Source organism: Helicoverpa armigera, chromosome 19, assembly GCF_030705265.1.
Source record: "Helicoverpa armigera isolate CAAS_96S chromosome 19, ASM3070526v1, whole genome shotgun sequence".
Lineage (NCBI taxonomy): Eukaryota > Metazoa > Arthropoda > Insecta > Lepidoptera > Noctuidae > Helicoverpa > Helicoverpa armigera.
The window spans coordinates 5,147,056-5,166,378 of record NC_087138.1 but is presented as its reverse complement, the minus strand read 5'-3'; the positions used below and the strand labels follow the sequence as shown (position 1 = coordinate 5,166,378).

At 33.2% G+C, this 19,323-nt stretch overlaps 1 protein-coding gene across 1 annotated transcript in view; it reads right to left on the bottom strand.

Annotated features, from left to right (window-relative positions):
• LOC110372961 (transcription factor SOX-5) overlaps positions 1-9,317 on the bottom strand; it is a 265,683-nt gene extending 256,366 nt beyond the window's left edge. The window contains exon 1 of the mRNA XM_021330012.3: positions 8,943-9,317. The gene's annotated coding sequence lies outside the window, so the exon portion shown is untranslated. The remainder of the gene's footprint in view (positions 1-8,942) is intronic.
• Between the last annotated feature and the right edge of the window lie 10,006 nt (positions 9,318-19,323).

The following is a 19,323-nucleotide window of genomic DNA, read 5'->3' as shown; positions in this document are numbered from 1 at the left end:
ACCCGGGCAACCCGATACCCCTTGGTTAGACTGGTGTCAGACTTACTGGCTTCTGACTACCCGTAACGACTGCCAAGGATGTTCAATGACAGCCGGGACCTACAGTTTAACGTGCCATCCGAAACACAGTCAATGGTGTCTGAGATATACTTAGAAAGTACATACAAACTTAGAAAAGTTGCATTGGTACTTGCCTGACCTGGGATCGAACCCGCGCCCTCATACTTGAGAGGTTGGTCCTTTACCCACTAGGCCACCACGACGACTCCACGAGGCCTAGACTTTAATAATTGAATGTTATATTCCATAAATAATTCGATGAAATGAACAAAATTTTACGACTGTCATTTAGTACGTTACACATTTAACTTTATGTGTATTTGATACCTATTTAGGCGTTGTTGTACAATAATTTAGTAATATTATTGTCTGTTGTACTATAAAAAGGAAAGGAAAACATTATAAACTAGTCGGTTGGTCAATATCCTGTGCATTTGTAGAACAACCGAAGAGATATTATGCATTATCTGAGACAAGTTGAAATGGCGTAAGATTGTAACATTTAGTATTAGCTATCCCCCGTGTCTTGAAAGACTGTACTTCCCGCAGCTGGATCAAAATTACTTCATGTCAGGCTCTAGACTCTGTCTGTCTGTCTGTCTGTCCGTCTTTTCTTCACGCCTAAACTACAGAGCCGATTTGTGTGAAATTTGGTACAGACATAGTTTGGAACTTGAGAAAGGATATTTTATAATAAAGAAATATAAAAATAAAATTTATTCCGGACATATAGCGCCATCTATTGGTCGATTCTGCCGGAAGTCACTACTCCACGCGAACGAAGTCGCGGGCAAAAGCTAGTACCAAATAAAATTTAAATTGGTTCAGCAGTTGGTCGTGAAAGCGCAACATACGGACAAAATAAACGTACCTAGTTGATGGTATTGTTGGTAATAAGCAAGTACAATCAACTTTAGCACATTAGGTGGTAAAAAAAATATTCCACTTAATTGAAAAATAATAATCTTCTCCATTCCACTTTTTAATACTCAATTTAATCTATTATTAAAAAAACAGGTGAATATCAAAAATAATAATGACGTGATCAGCACACGCTGGAATTTCTTTACGATCAGGATTAATAATCGGAATCAGTTCATTTTAGCATTAAATTAAAATTAAGGAGACACACAAACATCTTCTTAATAATAGCCAAGGTTTGAGAAAAAAACTTTTATCTAAACAGCATCATAAATATAGCATTAAATTAGTCTAAACAGAATTAGCTGTTTCTAGGCATTTTTTTACTAATTCTGACGCAGGTGATATGCCCATTCAAATTTTATAAATAATTATTGTAAATATCTAAAAGTATTGAGAATATTATTTTTTCCTAAATTTTTTTTTGTATTATGTACATAGGTATTTTAGTACCGTAGGTAAAACAAAAGTTGCTTTTCCGTCACTTTTTTTAACAACTTTTGGATATAGAATTTTCTTTAAACAAGTGACAAACGTCTATTTAATTTTTTCATTCCCCATTTATACCTCTTCCAGAACGTATCATTAAATAAATATTTCAAACCATAAAACACAAATGCATTAAATAAAACATAACAATTATTGACAATTGGAATTACATTTGCTACGTGTGAAATTGGCATGCTGCGTCCATTACGGTTCAGTTAAAATAAATAAACTGAAACATTAAGTTACACCTGTTCGGTGCGTTCCGAGCTACTAAACCGAGATCTGGAAATACACGGTTACTTTACAGTTAAAGGAATTATTTTAATATAGTAAATTGAAGCTTTTTAGTTTAGGATTTAGATTTTTTGTTAGATCGTTATAATATTATTGTAAAGTAGCTTCCACTCGCGATTTCATCCACATCATTTTTATTATGATTTCATGATAAATGCTTCCCGAAGCCAGATTGTGACAATAAATTCCGAATAATCCTATGTCCTTCTCCCGGGTCTAAGTTACCTCCTCTCTAATTGTCAGCTTAATCGGTCTTACCGTTCAAGCATCATGGCGTGACCAAGGGATACAGAGATTTGAGATTTTGTAGTTATATATGTAAATATCTTTGTAAATAATAATAAACAATTAAATAAAATATTGAATATTAGATAAATAGTTATTTTTATGCAGGAGTAGGCGTTTATACATTTTAATAAAACAATAATTTAAATTAATTGATAGTCCTGATATGAGATCAATGAACTCTATAATTGATTTTTAGCTCCTGTTTCTTATGTCTTAGGCCTAAGTTATAGAAATAATATTCTTTGCTAAAATAAAATTATGTTATAAAAATATTTATTTTCGCAAAACAATAAAAAGTATAGAATTACAATATTTACCTAAGAAAATAAGAACAGTAAAATTAATCAGTCATTTTATTTTATTCTGTTTATTAATTTATGAATATGCATATTCATATTTTTCTTTATCCGGTTGTATCTTAATAATTTATACAGGAAAAATGCCTACAAATGTCTCTGATTTACACTTCTTATTAAATATGATTTATTTTCCAAACCCACTACCTGCTACCTACAACAATTTGTTTGTTTTTTCTGGTCTTGTAATCAATTCATTAAAATTCATTTCTTTGTAAATGTGCCTATTTATTAAAAGATTTAATCCCAATGTTGAAAATATAAACTCTGATTTTGAAATAAAAAATACACTCAGCGGCACGGAATCTGGCCCAAGCACATTTGGGTCTTATAACCATTATTTAAATGAAACATCGGTATTTTTATTTTAAAATTGTTTAATTTATTCATTTTCCAAAAGAAAATGACTAACAAATAACAGAATTGTGAGGATTTTCATTAAGTTTCATTGAGTTACAAACAGAGTCCTTTACCGCAATAATCACCATAAACTTTTAAATTCAACATTTTTAACAAAACAGAAAGTTGTCGAATTTTAATAATGGGTGTTTCTTCCTCTTGATCTGATGACTGCCTGCATACGATCTGGCATGCACTGGATGATGTTTTTTATCTCCACCTGAGAGATCTCCTCACAGGCAGCTACCAGCGCGGCTTTCAGTTCACTGAGAGTTCGTGGTGGGTTACGACTTGCTCGGACCTGTTTTTTAAGCATGTTCCAGACATATCCTACAGGATTCATGGCTGGGTTTCTTGCAGGCCAGTCCAATTTTAAATACCGCCCTCGAACAAGTAATCGATTACGCAAAGAGCTGTGTGAGGTCGAGCATTGTCCTGCATTAAACGAAATTCTTCACTTCCTATGAATCCCTGACAGGGTAAAACATGATTTTGAAGGATCTCTTCAATATACCGCACTGTTGTCAGACGACTTTCGACAACCAATAATTCAGTACGGGCTTCTGAACTTATGCCTCGCCAAACCAAGATGGACCAACCATGAAAACCGACTGTTTGCTTAGTAGTGGTGGGAAGAAACCATTCTCCGCGCTTTCTTCATTCACATTCACGGCCGTCTGGAGCTCTTAAGATGACTCTGCATTCATCAGTCCATAAAATTTTACTCCATTGGTCATACGTCCAATTTGCATGTTCTCTTGCAAACCTAAGTCTGGCTATGCGATGGTGCGGGAGAAGTTCCGGGCCTCGAGTTGGTCTTCGATCACGCAGCTCCCGTTCCTCCATCCTTCTTCTTATTGTGTGCTTACGGACGTTGACTTCTCTTGCTGTTTGCAAAGGCTGGCGTATCTCTAACGCAGTGAGAAACCGATTTTTCATTATTGCACGTACGATAAATCGGTCGTCGTGCGCCGACGAACACCTTACACCGCCAGTTTCTGGTCTTCTTGTGTAAAGGCCAGTCTAGTCATACATTTTCTATGCATATTTTTTACATGTACGCGGTGCACTTAAAGTTTCAACAATCTTCCACTGCGTACGCCCTTGACGTCTTAGCAACACTACTTGAGCAACTTGAGCTGCAGTAAGGGTAATTTTCAGATCAAATTGTGAATAAAAGGGAAACAAAAAACGATCATAATCATTTTTTTTTTTTGGAACGTGCTTAGTACTTCGGCAATTTCTATCTGAATTTAAACTTAACTTTCTGCTTTGTGTTCCAACAACGTAATCTGTTTCTAGTGTTATAAAAGTTAAACAGACACACATTTTTCTGTATTTTAATTAACAATTATGAAATTACTGACAATATGTCATATGAAATTAGAATTTACAACGGCTATCTGGGCTGATATCTACTTGTGTTTGTTTGGGCCAAATTCCGTGCCGCTGAGTGTACATATTTTAACTTATGCCAACATTCCAGGTTTCATATCAATCGGTTTACACGTTTTTGCTAAAACTTGAAAAACTCAACATGAAACGTATCTATTGAAATATAAAAATATAAGAAATGAATCTATAAATCCATTTACTAGCATTTAAAAACCATATTTTGTGCGATTCGATAAAAAACTAACTCGGAAAACTTTTATCGATCGTAATCGATACAGTCGAACAAATATATCGATTTGCATTATTTGCAGAAAGTAATAACGTTATCAATATTTACTGCTTATGTATTATGTATTGAACAGATACATGGTTTGTTGTATATAAATATAGGGGGCAAAAAAATTGTAATTTCGTTGGTAGATTGAGCTGCGCAAGAGTCGACAGACAGCTTAATCAGAGCTCTTAGGAAAGACTTCAACGAGATGCTTCGACCAATTTAATTTATTTTTAATGTCAGAAATATTTTTTAATTATTTGTGTTATTTAAACTTTAAGAAAAATTGCATGATAAACAAATAGTTTATTTTTATTTGTTTGAACAAATAAACAATCTCTCTTTATGTGTCAAGGGATACAAAAACAAGTTTTTATTTGTTTCTTTGTGTCTTTTGTATTGTGAAACCTAAAAATATACCAAACGTAAAACCCAGTGACTCAAAATGTTTTTTGTTTGTATATTTATTATTTTTAAAATAAACTATTGTCTTAAATTAATATACCTGTTTAACATGAATACACAACATGTTTTTGAATCATAAATCGATATATTAATTTCATGTTTTGTTTTATTAATTGTATTGAATTGAAATAAATCCTATCTTCTTCTGCAAATAAATAATTAATTGAGTACCTGTTGTCGATATTATTATAAATTGGAAAATATGTACCGTTATTCGTGTCTGAATTTGTGGAATTGCTGAGTGCATTTTTTTGCATAGCGATGTACGACTTTTTTCATACGGCGTTTTATATTCAATACGCTACATATTTTAATGCAACAATAACAGATTATTTGTAATGCAATAATTGGATTGTTATTAATTTAGAAATCAAAATAGTATTACATAATTTAGACAGAATATCTTCAATTTCTTTCTACCAAAATTTTAGTTAGAAATTGGTTTATCCGTGAAAGCGTTATTGCAACTTTACAGTTTTTATCCTGTCTAAAGTCAACAATGTCACGTCTTGCGTATATGCAGTTTTTTTTTCATTTTAAAGGTCTTAAAGTTTACTAGTAACCAAATTGGATGCAAAGTTTTCTTGACGAGAACCTTACATCATACTTTTTTTACTCTTCAAATACGGCAGTTCTTTTTTCATGTTAAATAAAGTCTAAATAATTCGATTGGTTTTCCTTCAAATAATATCTACACCTATTACAAGCATTTCATCAACAAAATCCCGTCAAGCTACCAGCTACCTGATGTTAGCTTTCATCTGACACCTTGTGTATCGGTTGCCATGGTTACGGAACAGTCTCGCTCGACTGCCATCCAACAGGTTGTAACAAAAGAACGGTTTATATTTGTTTGTTTGTACGTGTGTGAAGGAAAAGTGATATCGTTCCTTGTTCAGATTTGTGGGGTTTTCTGTGTAAGAAAGGTCTAGATGGTTTTTATAAAGAGTTTGGTAATATAGGCTATATGCAAGACCCATATTCGTGCAGATTACAAATTACTAATGCTACTGTAAACTGAATGTGGTCTAAAAATGTCGGAGATTTTGACTTGCATAACTCTTTGGTTTTGTCTTACAGACATACAGATGAAAATTGTCAGGAAGAGAAATTTTGCGTCGTCTGTACAAAAGATCCAAGTTTGTAAGAAAGAAAAACTTACTTTTTTTATTTGCATTTGTATTGGCAAAATTTTAAGTGGTATGGTACTCGCAGTAAAGTCCAGTAAAGAACAAAAATACATAGGAAGCTTAAAAGCCTAAGGTATTTTAAAATAGGTAGATAAACTTAAGAAAGAAAAGAGATATTTTTTGATGATCCCAAATAATTTAAAACACGACGATCAGAATATTAACAGTGAATAACGTTAAAGGTTATTTATTAGGCAGTTCTAATCACCTCTAATGGTTTCGCGGCAGACTTAGAAATTTTTAAATTAGTCTTCAACATCTGCCAATATTAACGATCAATAATCTTACCGAAAAACATGTCAGTGAAATACTAATAAAGCTATCTAATTTGACTTGGATGACCTTAGTTCATGATTTTGTGATCAACTTGAAAGTCTTATAATAATTTACGTCACACTGCATCGGTAATAAAATCATAGAAAAATTGTATTATTTATCATGTGCAACACTTTCAAATTAGCGGATTTTCCGCGCGGTTTTTATTTCACGCGGCAACAAACAATTGACGACTACCGATTTAAGGGAGGCCTGGAACCATGTCTTTTCGCCGCTCGAATTACATCGCGCATCAAAAAGCTGTGCTTATAGTTGCGACAAATCCCGCTAGTGTAAACGGGTCGATTTCAGCTTAGACAAGCTAAACTGTATCCGTCTTACCACAAAAACTTTTAAACGTCAGTTTAAGACTTGTCTAAAAAAATGTCAGATTATAACGTTGACATATGGTTTATTTTGCAGCCACAATTTTTTTAGACCAGTGTAAAACAGATGTTTAATTTTATGTAGTAAGGCCATATCTGTCTAGCACGTTTTAATGCTAATACTACTGAAGCAAATGAAAAGTACATATTTATCTAGTCTAAAACTTGAGAAAGAACACAGGCTATTTTAACCGGGTAAGTTTCAGAAAGTGGTTCTCACATGTCGGGTGAACCCCGCAGAACAGTTAGTATTACAAAAAAATACAAATAGAAAATAATATCAAATTCTGAGTCACAATTTACTGTTATGTATTTAAAATAATATACAGTTAGTATTACCAGTTGTCTATAGACGAGATTGAGCTACGGAAAATTTCAGGCATACATAGAAGGCCTTAATTCATCACTTGGATGCGATTTAGTTTCAAGTGACAAAATAAGCGTGTAAATAATATATTTCATCCTCATCGAAGACCAGGAAGTGGGTAAAATTAAAATTCTAAGATTTTCTTACATACATAGTTGCAAATGAAGCAAATAATAAGCGTGTTAAAAAAGCGAGCAGGGAGAATACATTATTGCATCGGGCAACCCACAAGCAAGAAAAGCTTATTTTTACTCATGGAGGGTAGTTTTTTGACAAACGTAAATGTGCAGTTATTTTTCGTAAGCGGGTAGTTGTTTTTTTTTTAATAAAAACCGCGCGTAATATTGCAGTGCCGTCCTTTGAGCCAACGGGTCGTGAATCACTAAAAAGATTCATATAGCTGTCGGCACGGATATTGAGCTCTCGGCGGAAGAGTGGGGATCGCTTTGCGCACTGTACACATAAGGCAATAAACCAATAAATCGCTTCTGCGCAGGTGAAGGTCAGGGCTCAATATCCGTGCCGATAACTATAATAGTTTCTACGGAGTGTTACAAACCTTAGCTAATTTCAAGAAATCTAAAGAATAGTTTGTGTTTAATGTATATATAAGTAACTATACGTATTAGTATATACACTTGTTTGTTGAGTGCACCCTGGACAGTGAGCAGGAAATCCCGTTACTACCTTGCTGACCGGCCAATATTTTTCACTGGTAAGTTATTAATATTGTTTGAATGGCAATGTACTTAATTGTTAAATGAGATGAAATGTAGGCTATTAACGAAGTAAGAGTTTTTTGCTTCTTATGAGCCAAAAGTTAATTTACGCATCTGAACATTACATTTTCGAATTGCTTGCCTTATATTTGCTGGTAAATTGGAGATAACAATATAGATGTTAAAAACAATGTGGGTACCTGGGTTACAAGTTATGCTGTATATATTCATTAAAATCGGTTCACCGTGCTACAGGAAAAATGCATTTTTTTTTCATTTATTATTTTAGTTTACTTAGAAGAACTGTAAGGCTATGCATGTAACGTTATGAGATAATGCCTTTAACGTTGTTATACTACTACTAAAACCTCTTTCGTATAAAGAGTTCCCGTGACTCACAATGCAGGCCTCATGTGGGGAGGTGGACTTGTCAGTTCTTTGCTTTTTCTTTTTTTAATGCTAGAACTTAACGGCCTCCTCAAGACTTTGTTTTCTATTTTTGAAATAACAGTGACGAATTGAAGAATGTGTGAAACGGTAGTATTAAAAGTTGGTCAAAATTAGCGGAACTTTTGAGAAGTTGCGAATTTACGAAAACATGAGCTAATGCATTTCTCTGCAATGAGGGTTTCTTTCAGTGTTTATGATAGTGTTTTTTTGCATTGATTTGTATTAGTATTTACTCTACTTTTAATAATAATAGTAAATTATTTTCCAGGTATATAAGTAACATTACTTTGTGCTTTTTTAAGCAAATTAAATAGTAAAGCATTTGATTCTCCGTTCATTCTGTAGAGCTCGCTAGGTTAATAGAGTTTTATATCTTAAAGCTTAGTCGAGCTTTTTATATCGTAAACATAATAAACACAGTTCTAATAAGAATTGCGGCAACACCTAGACCAAAGAACACTAAATGGAACTCAAATATTCCAATTATTTCAAATCCTTCAATAAATAAAGCCTCCAACTATTATCAAAGGTAACTAAAACTAGTGTTTATGTTACCGACAAAAGGTGCACATACCTTATAGTCCTCAGTTATTAAAAAGCTAATTGCACTTCACTTTAGAAGTTATTTCACAAGTCACATCAGGTTACATACACTCGGACACTCACACAGATCAATTACTTTATGTCAACAAAGTCCACTTTACCTAAACAATACAAAATCATGTCTTTCATGTTTATCAATTTTCTTCACAAGTCTGTATGCAAGTTAGAGGGTGTAACGTAAACGCACGCGTTACAGCCATACATTACCTAAGCATCCTAAAAAAATGTTTTTCGAAACGTAACATTCCGCGTTTCATTTTCCGATCGCGTCGCCGTATATGGGCGCGTCAAAACGCGGTTGTGTGCGTAACAACCTGACTATAAGCTTGCGTAGACGCAACTGAAATCACCTTGCAAGGCCCACTATACGGCTCTCGCTCTAAACATGTTGGTGTCCCTCTCTAGCGGGCATTGTGCTTGGACTGGCGAGTGGTACGCAGCTTGACAATAAATTACCTATAGGAATCTAATCAGTTTAATAGATGTGTGATTTTTTTTATATATTTTCTGAACGCTCCTAATGGTAAGACAGTGATGCTTGGAGAACGTTGAAAGCGGTGAAAATGTTGTATTTACTCATATCGTCCTCACACCAGGCTTTATAAATAATACGAAGATTTAGACCTTTCATTCTTACTTATTTTTCTGATGTTCATACTTTTCTTGTTGATTGTAGAGGCAGGTCCAATCTCATTCGCTCATTAGATGCTATCATCAATTAATACTGACATATTTCCTAATAAATCCTTAAACCAAATAAGACCTATAGACACATAGAACTTCGATTTCCGTAAAATTCAGCCATTAATCTCCCAGCAAACAAATTAAAGGAGAATGCAATCGAGCTTGGTTTCCCACAATGCAAACGCTTAAGATTAGCCATTAAGTTGCAGAATAGAAAGGATTACGAGTACGCATTCTTATATTACATTTACTTCTAGTTGAACAAATCCTGGCTATTGCAAGATTATCATCTGTTTGAACAGATCGACTTACATTGGTGAACTTAGTTTTATTGTGAATGCTAACTGGTCGTTGGTATAAGGATACTGTAAGAAGCTTTCCGTATGAAAGTAAGACTGTCTGTTATGCTTTGACTGACAGCAAAACGGCGGGACAGATTTCGATTATATTTGGTATACTTATTAGTTTTGAAGTTAGCGTCTTATTTCGGAAGGACCTTTATTGGTGTGATAATGTACTTTATAGGATAATTTCATAGTGTAAAAAAGTTCAGTAAAACCTGATTCCATCTATCAATTTCAGAAATTCCGAAAGATATAAATACATATTTGTGCCTGTAGTACTATTTCCAATCGTTAAGTAGGTGCTATGTTGCCCGGACAACTGGGTTGAGAAGGTCAGAAAGGCAGTCGCTTCTTGTAACACACTGGTACTCAGCTGTATCCGATTAGACTGGAAGCCGACTCCAACATAGTTGGGAAAAGTCTAGGCAGATGATGATGAGTACTATTTCCCAATTAAACCTATCAGAAAGATAATGATGAAGTTAACTAATCACATAAATATAAAACAATAAACATTTCTAATGAAGTACGTTTACATTAAGTTGCAAATCTAGTAATTGGTGTTAAGCAACCAACCGCATGGGTTCGATTCCCGGGTCAAGTGGTCGGTGATTCCACGATATATGTGCTGATTATGAATTCAACTGGTGGTTTCTTGTTTAACCTTTGTTCTTGTAAGATAATGATTAACTATTAAATTGAAAGTGTTAATTGTAAAGTTATTATTAATTATGAAACTAATAGTGGCCATTTTTACAGTGTAAATATTTCTTTTTAAAACAGAATTGCAGCCGAAACCCTCCCAGAAGGTACGTCGCTTTTTTCTCAACTTGTTTTCTAAAATTATAGCAAGAAAGTATAATACTGCACTACTTAGGCCGGCAATACACGGAGCGCTTGAAGCAGTCAGGGGCGACTGTTTCAAGATGCGACTGCACAGTGAACTGCAGAGTTCTATGGACGCACATACACGAACCACTCGAGCAGTTGCGACTGATTCGGGCGGTCGACAGCTTGAAGCTGTCGCCCATGACTGTTTCAAGCGGTACGTGTATTCCCGGCCTTATTCTGACACTATACACGATAATAGTATATGTATGTAATATGTATATAAAAACAAAGAAGCGATCATCGTTGCGGTTATGCGACACCGCGTTGTGGTAAGCGTTGGGAAAATTACTATAATAATGCACAATTCAATATCATTGTTGATATATGGGATGTTCCTTTTCATTTGAACGATTATGAGACGGCTACTAGCTGATATGATGACGATGAAGATGACGATAATAAGTAACTGTTGTCTGCGTGCCTCTTCTTCCTTTTTGATAGTAGGTATGTGTGCTTTTCAAAAACAAGTTCTGTTAATCTGTTTCCCAAAAAATACTGATATATAAAATGGCTTTCGTAGTCACGTTCCAACTTTCAACTTCTAATACCGATGTCTTAATCATCACATGGATTATAAAAACAATGGTTGAAAATAGACATTATTTTAGATAAATCTCCACAAAATTATAAATCTACTATGAATTTACGGTTAACCTGTCACAAAATCATTACAAGCCTTTTATCACACGCAAAGCATGCGTAACACAAAAACACATAATATCATTAGTGACAGTAAATACGTAATTACCCCAGCTTTAAACAAACAAGCCTTACAGGGGGAATATTACAATTTGTAATACCTACAATGCGCAAGCGCACCGGGGCGGCACAAAAAGTGGATGCTCCCCAAACAGTCGGCAGTCAGTCCAGTGCAGTGCTCGCCTTACACGTCCGAGATGTCGTTACTAGTGTTTTGTAGACAAAGAACAAGGAAATATAGAAAGGATAATTTAATGACATGAGCATTTTCTTCAAAACTTACACGAGTTTCTGCGTCTGTTTTGTGAAAAGTTATAGTGAAAGTTCTGAGAAAATTCTGGATAAGCTGAACTTTTCTCAAAGCTTTCCATAATCACAATAAGAAAGTCACCAGATTTTACACATAAAACATTTCGTTTCAACAAATTTACACCAATTTTTCTCAGATCAAATGTGAACTTTTATTTCTCTTCATCTTCAGGTCCATTGATAGAGAGAACAGATTATAATAAGTACCTCTAGATATGAGATTTCCCAAAAAAAAACCGTTTATTTTGTGTCACTATTTATATTTTTGAAAACTTAATATGTGTTAGGGGTACCCACTGACCGTGGTTTGAAATGGTGACCAATTGAGTTGACGTTTCTATATTTTTTACTAATCTTTGCAAAGTTAGTGTAACAGGAGATTTTTTGTTTAACACTTATGGCAAATACGGAACATTTGCAAGGGAGGCGCGGCCATATTCTACATTATTACAGCGGTACTAATGGTTTTCGTTTTGTGGTGATGCTGATTTTTGTAGAGAGGGAAAAAGTACCGTGGTAGGAGCAAGAATGTGCTAGGGACTTTCTTTTGTTTTGGTGTATTGTTGTTTGTATTGTACTTCGATTTAGGTTAAGCAACACTTTTCGTGGTTGGTCCGTGGATGGGTTTGGTCGTAGTGAGTATTTAACCTACCTCTATGTTTTGGTGCGTTTATCTTTTGGGTCTAGGCTGTCATTTGAAGTTCTATGGCAGTCTTTACTAGTCTAGAGGTAACCAGTCAAAGATTTTTAAAGCTTTCGTGATTTACAGGCAATTTATACACTGCAGGGACTTAGAAAAATAAGTTTAGTTTTCTTTACTCGTAATCACAGACGTAAGTTTGAAAGCTGAGATACAATAATTGTGAATCTTGTTAAGGCACACATACATAGTTAAATAAGAAAAATAATAGAATTTTACACTCCAGACTTCAAAGTAAACATTTTGAACAAAAACAAGTATTTACCTACAATGATACATACGGGTGTTAATGAAGAGAAAGAAAATACTCATAACTCTTTTCTAACGGTACCTTTATTTCCATATTTAAATAGGTATATTTAGGTAAATTACCTTCTATAATTTTCCTAACTTATGTTAATTTCAAAAGCTTGACTAATATTTAATATTCCAATATTTTGTGCTTACTAACTAAATTATTCGCCTATTAGTTAACCATTTTATATCAATGATTAGGCCGGACGTTTTTTTTTACATTTTTAAGTTATTAGAAAATGACGTATTTTTTGATTCAATATGCCAAATGTATGATTAATTAGACGTTTTTATATAAAAAGCTTGTTCAATACAGTTATAATATTTATCTCATTTCATTATAACATTTGATTGACTTTTAGTATACTTAATTGGTGAAGTAGCGTCATTACTTTTTTCTGACGTTTAGTAAGTTATAAATATTTTTTTGCGTTAAAATACCGATAAAACTTTAATATTGACGTATAAATTAATATGAATCTTTTTGTGGATGATCATTGAGGTGAAAATATGTAACAAAACGGTAAGATGGTGTGACATTTATGGATTCAATTTGGTGATAAAATCATATTATACATAGTAAGTTTACTACAACTGCTTAAGATTCATAGTACCTACCACTCTTCTATAATTAGTTTGTCAAAACTAGATAAGTACTATTTATAACTCAAGGAGAACTGATACCATTTGGCTGAAATAGTATAGAACGGACATAGAGTGGAAATTTTAAGTGAAAAACTATCCGTATGAAAAATTGATGGGCTCACAGGTTTTATTCAAAAGTAATTTTCTTACATGTAATTTATAGAAGCTGCGAATTTCCTATTTAACATATTAATAGTCTATATATTATTTATCTATAAATTATATTAACAAAAAGTCACCCACGATGACCACAAGCCATCCCGTTAACTGTTACAGAAACAATAAAATTGCCACGCCCCGCCCACCGGCGCACGCGCATAAATCAATACAAAACACAATTATAAGAAATTACACCAGCTGTTATAATTAAAAATGGTTGTATTTCATTAATGTGTCAATTATTAACAAATATAGAGGACCACCAAGATTGTGTGTAGGTTTTTAATAAATGCATTTGCCTACTTATTCTTTCGCTGCAACCATATTTAGTGGTGTGCAATTTTATTTTAACAATACATCTCGTACCTAGTGTCACTATTTAAATCATCATCCTCCGAGCCTTTTTCCCAAACTATGTTGGGGTCGGCTTCCAGTCTAACCGGATGTAGCTGAGTACTAGTGCTTTACAAGGAGCGACTGCCCTGCCTGACCTCCTCAACCCAGTTACCCGGGCAACCCAATACCCCTTGGTTAGACTGGTGTCAGACTAGTGTCACTATTTAAATATGAGTTATAATATCTATAATATAATAAATGCACTATTAATAGGCATAAACAATATTGGTAGATATTTAATGATAATAATAGGTATATCTTGTATTCATCGGAAAGTATAATGTTCTTGAAGCTGACCCCAGGGTTTTCCTGAAATCAACGTCGTTTCGCTTCCAGTTTCTTCTTATTTCTAACTGCTGTATTCTGCAACAAAGAAAATTGAAATACATTAGATAAAAAACTTTTTTGTGTTTCACGAACTTGTCACTGAATGTAAGAAAATTCGCCTTAAAGTACCTAACAAAAACGAATATCCTGCGTCATTTTTGACCGAAGAAGGTTTTATTCTAATCGAATATTAAAAATAAAGCTCAAGTAATTGATTCCAACATTGTTGTACCAGTATCTAAATAACGAACTCGCAATAAATTCAAAATGATCAATGATAAAATTATGATGATTAATTAATCAAAAATCAGAAGCGTTTTTAAGCAAAAATATAATTACTGGCCATCAAAATGAAAAGTTCAAATCGTTAATAATTCTTTCTCCATATGTAAGTAGGTATAATAATATGTGTTTCCGTTACAAAAACTTTAATATTTAGCCGATTGGTAATTATTTTATTTGACCTCTGATGTATTGACAAGTGATTAAATGTATCTATTTATTTTATTCAAATTGTTCTGCTGATGAAGAAGTTTCATATTAATAACATAATTGAAAAAAGTAATATTAACGGTTATATTATAATGTAACTGTTATTTTGGAACTACATTAAAAAACGTATTTATTTGGTAAGATAATTTTATTGCAAATACAAAATTGAAATTAAATTGTGATATTTTCACCAAGTGCTACTTGAAATGGCTATTAAATTTGTGATTATTATCTACTAGGAAAATCCAAAATGTTTTCTTCCGAGTTACACCAAAATCCTCATTTTAGATCACGTGTTTATTATAACGTAAATAAAGTTGTCTCCCAATAACGGGGAGCAATATCAAAGTTTTATGATGTTTTATTGGTAAATTTTACTGTGTCGATAAAAGAAATCGGCCGGCCGCTTTGACATCAAGTAAAACACAGTTTTTACTGTTCAACTTACATAATATACGTTTACAACTTAAGAAGTAAATACAAGAACATTTATTAATCTAAACTCGAAGGTTCTAGTCGCTTGCTAGTCGGTAGATTGATCCAAAGTGGCTTAACAGTAAACACTCGAGATTTAAAAAACGCCGCGGCGTCCGAAACTCAATTATCTATACGACCAATTGTCCGAAGCTCGGACCAATAAAATTAATCTGAACACAACCAACGCCATTACATACGGGACCGTATTAATCTCAAAGCGTTGATTAGTAAAACTATAAAAGCGGAAGTATCACAAGAATGCGGTTAATGAGTTACTGAAACCCGATTTTATGGCTGATCGTTAAAATGGCCGACAATTGTCTAATTGTTGCCTACTAAACAACTAACATCGTGGGAAGACGAAGCCTCACTGACGGTGAAAGTCTAAATCTTGACGGTTTTATAGCGTCAACCAAATTCGAAATTCGAATTGTAATCGAAACAACGAATCGCTTTTAAGTTCTTATTTTGAAAATCAATTTGTTTTTTATTTCCTTAAAAAAAGTTTTTATTGCTTCTTAGTTTGATTAGAAAGGTTTCAAAACAGTGGCTTTTAAGTATTAATGCTTGTGTCAGGGTTCATTTATTATTTTTAAGTGATGAGATCACGACCTTGTATAAATCCGTCATTAGGTCATTGTTATTATAAAAAGAAGGCACGTACTGGCCGTAAATAACAGAAAGGGCAGGTAATCTATTGATTAATCATCCTCGTAATAAATTGAATGATAAATCGCCATCATTACTATTGTGGGAAAATAACCGATCGATTTAATTGAACCAAAACATCGACTATATTCTGTAAAATTATTTACAAATTCTCAAATAAACATAGGGACAAACAGTAGCTCATTAGACGCAACTATCAAATGTAAGCTATTCAATAACCATTCAATTTCGAAAACCGATGCTCAATCTAAGTACACTGCATTGCATAAAAACGGCACCACTAAAGACAGGCTCTATTCAAACGGGCCGACATTTTTCCGTCGCGTTTTTCTCCGACAAGTCGCAACATTCAATGCGACAATACGTCGCCGACGTGTTGTTGACAAGTCGCGTTGTCGGACGCCACTTTATAGTTAATTGGATGTGTGTCGATTTGTTGGTAGTTAGTGTAGTGGTCAGTTTAGTTTGAAACTGAGTGTAGGGAAATAAAAAATGTATGAAATAGATGCCTGGATTGATTTTTGTTGTTGAATTTTGCAGTGATAAAATTGTTTAATTGTTATAAGTATAAAAATATTAAACGGATCTTATTATGTTAATTAAAAGAGACTGGAAGCCGACTCCAACATAGGAAAAGGGCTTAGTAGATGATGATGATCACAATAATTAAAAACGGGTAATTTAAACCCCATTTAATTCTTAAAGTCACTAAAATAGAACCTCCATTATGAATAATTGAGAAAAAACTTACAATTAAATTACAACTATTGACTAAGCGACCCTTCAAGTATTGATATGAAACTCATTAAACCATACACTCATAATAAATAATAACCACAGATCCCAACAATGATAACCCGTCATCAATCACAAATAAACGCAATTTTATGCACATAACTTACTTCGACTCAACTATAAATAACTATAATTGTGTTAACACAAGTATAATATGATATACTCTAACCTTAACACAAAAACTGGCAGAACGAATTATATACTGTTTACACAACTATTGTCATCAGTAAATTAAGTACTAGTCGTTTTCTCGCGGCTTCACACGCATTTTATAGAGAACCGGGATAAAATATAGCCTATATTATTTGGAAAGAGTGTAGCCTTCCAACAGTGAAAGAATTTTTAAAATCGGTTCAGTAGTTTTTGAGTTTATCCATTACAAAAAAAAAACATACAATTTTCTTCTCTTTGCAATATAAGTGTAGATTTACGCTAACCTTAACACAAAAAGCAAGCAGAACTAATTATATGTTCACAAACGTGTCGTCGATTAAATAACATTAATATAAATTACGTGAAAAGTAAAAACTATGGAAGCGTGACAAGACAATGGCTATATAATCGTGCAAACACACCCAGTTTTTGTTCAGCCAATCAACAATAATCATCATACTATTACATGGCCTGTTAACCCTGTAATTGTCGACATAAAAAAATACTAAGCGCGTGTTATACGTGCAATCTCGCACTACACAATTACATAATTATTTCTGCAGTTACTTATATACAAATCACACGATTATAAACCTTATTTCGTAAGCTACAGAGGTGATAAGTGAGTTGGGGAGCGGTAAAAACAAATGTGCATCGAAGCGTCAAGCCTCTGATTTTGGTATGGTATGTCTAAGGGCGTCGGTTTAATTGAATAATTTTTTTTTCTACAATTTACACCTAATTTTCTTTTGTTTTATTGCTTTTGTGTGAATGTGTGTCGCTTAATTTAGTTTGAAGGTTTTTTGCAATGATGTGTGTTGTTTTTGTTCGTCTTTTGTCAGATTTTATTTTTGCGGTGACTTGCAATAACATTATTAAAATTAATTGTACTTTTTATTTTTAATTCTAACAGGCATGATTATTCTTTTAGAAATCACCGTCGAAACAGGTGATATAAATAGCAATATCTTTATTATATTTAAATACACACTGGACAAAGCTTTGCCAACTTATCTTAGACTTTATTGTCACAATTTTGTGTTCCTTCTGAAAGGGTATGAGCTACAAGAAAATTGAAGATTTTTTTTTTAATAACAAATCTCAGACCACCAAGTAACACCAATAACCCATATATCGAAAAACAATAAAAATTCCGACTGCCAAACCAATATCGTAAAAAATCTTTTAAATATTAATGTTTACCATTAAGCTGGGTCTATTGTGCCGAATATACATTACAATTATAAATAATTGATAAGTGCTATGTTATTACTAGCTGTAAAAATAATAGCCAGCACGCGTTTGAGGGTTATACTGTGTAATTACGAATGATATTGGACTATCATGGATAGTGAAGATAGGTGTTTGATTTCATATTAGTTTGGTGCCTCAGGCTTTGAACAGATATTTTAGGGTTAAGTTTGGAGAGAAGAAAGCGGTGTACTGAGTAACTTACACACGTGAATGGAAACTCATAAAGGTTAGAAAATTTTAATTGGTAAAATAATAGGACCCATAATAAGATAGAGTTTTCTACACCTAATGTTCCTACTGCAAATAATACACTGAAAATTTCGATTATAACTGGAAGTCTACATCGTAAGATGTAAAAGTGCAAACGATAATTAGGACCAATGATGAAAAAAGTCAAAGTCAAATCATTTTTTTTCATTTAAGCCTTTACAAGCACTTATGAACGTCAAAAATATAACTAAGTTTGATTCTAGTTGAACTTATAAGTACTATTTATTGTCTAACGTCTTCGCCTCAATCTACCCAAGTATATTATGGGTTAAATATACATAATTTAATTATACATTTCAAGAGTAGACTAAAAGCTTCTAAGGGGAACATCTTCAGGATAAAAGTACCCAAAAAGAACGAACGTTTTGCAATGCGTAATATACGGAACTTTTTGTACGCAAACTCCATTCACTCATGACCAGATATTAAGCGTATCCATTGCTTAACTATCAGTGTCTGCAACTATTTAAATGATACTATTTCTGATTTTATGGTCTATTTTATTTATAGCCTTTTTCACGTTACGTACGAAAATAAACGTTATTGTTTTATTAGTATGTTTCCACTACAAAAAGTTTTTAGCCAGACGGATTTTTTGCCTTGCAAATTGGAATGATGACGTACTTTTTGTGTGCAAAACAAAAACTTATTTTGTTTTTGTTATCATATATAATTTGGAATTATTAAATTAGGTATTAGACATACCTTTTAATTGCTATTAATATTGTTTTTGTTCTTACTCGAATTAATTTATCTTAAAATGAATACACTGCGTTAAAATTTTATCTTGTCGT